A 3,569-nucleotide genomic window follows, 5' to 3' on the forward strand; every position below is an offset into this window, starting at 1 on the left:
CATACACTCTCTCTCTCTCTCTCTCTCTCTCTCTCTTTCTCTCTCTTTCTTGCGTCGATATACACCTATACGTATCACTCTACGATTGATAAGCAATCTTTTCCATTTTTTTCAAATGAGAAACTCTCGTTTAACCTTCTTCATAATCTTTCTAAATTTACTTTATTGTAATCTTTGCCTTGCATTCTTCTCCTCGTTTATCTCGACACTCAATAGTCTCGATCCTCGCTTTTGTTTACTGAGCCTCTTAAAACGACGTACAACTTATCCTCTAGTTGTATTGTAGCAAATATTGCCTCGAATATAAACACCTTTTTTTTCCTTAATTCCCTTATTTAAGTTTATAATTCTCGTTATTATATATTTTCTTTTTTTTTTTATTTTTTTTTTGTTTGCGTAAGTTAGGTCTCTCTCTCGCGATCAATGGACAAAAATGGCGGCTATCTTCTTTCTCTCTCTCTCTCTCCCTCTCTCTCTCGCTCTCTCCCACGCATCCTTTTAAAAAGAGGGGTAAACCAACACGTTTAACCCTTTTTCTTCCCCCACTTGTTTGTTTGTATTTTGTTTTATTTCTTATTATCTTACGTTACGTATGGCCGAGTCAAGTCTCTATCATCATTTTTTGTTTTTTGTTCTTTTTTTTTTACATTTATTTAGAGTAATCATTTGGTTCACTTCGAAAAAAACACAACTTATTACCTTTATATGTACTTGTATTATTATTATTATTATTATTTTGTTTTAACCTTACGCTTTTTTTCGCATTTTTTTTATGCACTTTTTTTTGTTTTATTTCTTAAATCGGAGATCTAAAACCTTTCTTATAAAAACGCCCCCCGGCCCGACAAAATATTGCCGTGGGACCACTAATATATATTGTGTGTCGTCGACTTCATTGTATTCATATAAAATTCAATTCACAGTCCGCGATCTGATCAATAGTGTACGAGCGTTTGAAGAGAATATAACCTTCGGTCGTTTGGCTTTCCTCTCTTTCTCTTCCTAGCTCTGTATTTTTTTCTGCTTCCTTTTAACGTTTCCCTCTTTCTATAGCAGTGCACTGGTATCGAGTCGACGTCGCAACCTGAACACTACAGCTCGGGCGGACTTTCGGTTTCTCGTTCTTTTCTCCTCCGCAATTTCATCCTTATCTCGCGTATCGTCGAGGAAGCAGGAGACATCAACGATTTTCCATTCTTCCGATCGATAAACACGAACGTCTCTCTTTCCATCCTTTCCCCCCTCCCTCCATCTTTTTCTTCCATTTTTCCTTTAATCGTTTCCCTCCTCCAAAAACCGAGACTCGCGAGAAGCTTCCTCGTGCGACACGAAAAGAAAAAGCGACCCGCATTCGAGACGAACCGCGAGCATCCATTTTTCCACGTTGTTTTTTCTTTTCATTTTTTCCACCCTATTTTCCGACCGATCTCTGGCAATACATGCAACCGGATATCGCGAGACCGAAGAATCCGAGATTCTGCGCGCGAAAAGCAAACGCTTTTTCACCGAACTTCGTTTTTTTCTCTTCTTTCTTCCTCTTTTTCCTCTCTCTCTATTCGAGCACAATTCCAAGCGTTGTAAATAAAATCTGAACAATGTGAAAACATAAATAGATATTCGTTCGAAGCGCATGTATGGATATCAATATATAATATAGATATATACACGTACAGAGTATATAAAACAACGACAGACAGAGCTATCAGTAATCGGAGAATAGCGAGACTTTCCCGTTTCTTATTCAGTTATTTAGTTGCTTAACTTTTTTTTCTTTTTCTTTCTCTCGTCCTTTGCTGTATAGCAAAAGATTCTCGCGAGTCGAATGCAACTGTTTTATTATTATTTATATCTGTTTGTTTGTCTCGTTCGTCGTGACGGAGTAGTGTCAGCTTTTTTCTTTCCCCTAGGCGGACCTACTCGTATGGAACGATTGATCCAGATCCTCTGAACACTCTCAGATTAACAGTATCCTGTGTGTAGTTTCTAATGGTCAATGAGGAACCTCCGATTTATTGGATCCCACGAGAAATGGTCAACGAGGAACACGGTGCACTCGGCTTCGAGATCGTGGAGGTGTCTTTTTCGTTACGCTTGCTTCTTTCGTTTCATTTTTCTTTTTCTTACTTTTTCTGGTTAAAATCTGCACGTAAAACTGATATATTGTAGTAGCTCGTACATGCGCCGCAAATTCCGTTTCCTTTTTTCAGAACGGCACACGCGCTACGAAAACGAATAACGTGAAACGAATAACGTGCAACGTCATACACGCTGGATCAACGTAGAAGCGACTGTTGTGTTAATGGTCTGTCTGTTTCGCGAGAAACTGTCGATTTCTCGCTTCTTATTTGTCAATTTTTTCAAATCATTTCTTCTTTTTTTCTTTTTTTGCGTCGAATATCTCTTTGAACAACGATAAGGAACGCGAGTACAAGACGATTTCTCGACAGTTGCCCACGAAATCTATTGGTCTTGCTTCCCCAGCCCATGATATGTGTAATCCGTGGCCACCATGGCATACTCCTATTAGACGCAGGGTCCTGTCCATTCTCTCTATATATACAAGTCAATCCTTCGCGATCCTAGCGTCTAACAGAAGGAAAGAAGCTACCGCGAAAGCGACGAATCGAATCCTCTGCCGTATTTTTCCAACTGTTTCCTTTCTCTCAAAAAGGAAAATCGTATTCCTTGCTTTATTTACTTTATCAATGAATTTCAACGACGAGAAGATTCGTCTCGAGTTAATACTGACACACACACACACACTAGTAGCACACCGTGGAGAATCGGTGTCCAAACACCGTTCGGGATCTCCGCGCTACGGACTAAGCACGTATACCCGGACCTCGCCAAAGCAACGCAAGGAGGAAAGAAGAAACGAAAGAAGAATAGAGTCGAATCGAAATAAACTGCGTAGAGAAAAAAAAACAGAAGGAGACTATAGAGAAAACGAACAAAGAAGAAGGTGTAAAGATCATACAGAGCATAGTGTGTAAATTGATCGAGAGGGGCAGAAAGCAACAGGCAAAAGAAAGATGAACATCGCTGCCTCTCGATGTTTCGCCTTTCTCGACATTTCCATTTATCCAGTTATGCGGACGATCCTCGATGACTTTCGTGCAGCCCACTCGTGCCACGCTCCACCCTGTCGACGACGATGATCCCGCCGACGCCGCGATCATCTTTTTCAGTGAGAAACCTTTTCGAGCCAGATTATCTTAGTTTGTTCTCCTCGATTCTCGAGGCCGAGTTCCGTCTCGCTGACCCTCGAACGGAACCGATTCTTCCAGTGACCAGCGTCTGATCTTTGCCAGGTGGTCACCACGCGACGAGTAGGAGAAGAAGAATTGTAGTAGCAGCAGCGCAGGAGAAGAATTTATAGGTGAACGAGGTTTCGTTATCGTGGTTGTTGTCTTGTATTGCTACCTCGTCCGGCGAGTAGGCCCGCTGCTCCTTTCATCCGTACGGCCAGAACGTAGGTAACGGAGGCGGTGGCGGCGGTGGCACGGTAGGATACAGAGTCGGGGTGGCGATCAGGACGCAGGTGGGCGGCAAGGGAGGCGGCACGGGCG

Source organism: Bombus impatiens, unplaced genomic scaffold (assembly GCF_000188095.3).
Source record: "Bombus impatiens unplaced genomic scaffold, BIMP_2.2 scf_0377, whole genome shotgun sequence".
Classification (NCBI taxonomy): domain Eukaryota; kingdom Metazoa; phylum Arthropoda; class Insecta; order Hymenoptera; family Apidae; genus Bombus; species Bombus impatiens.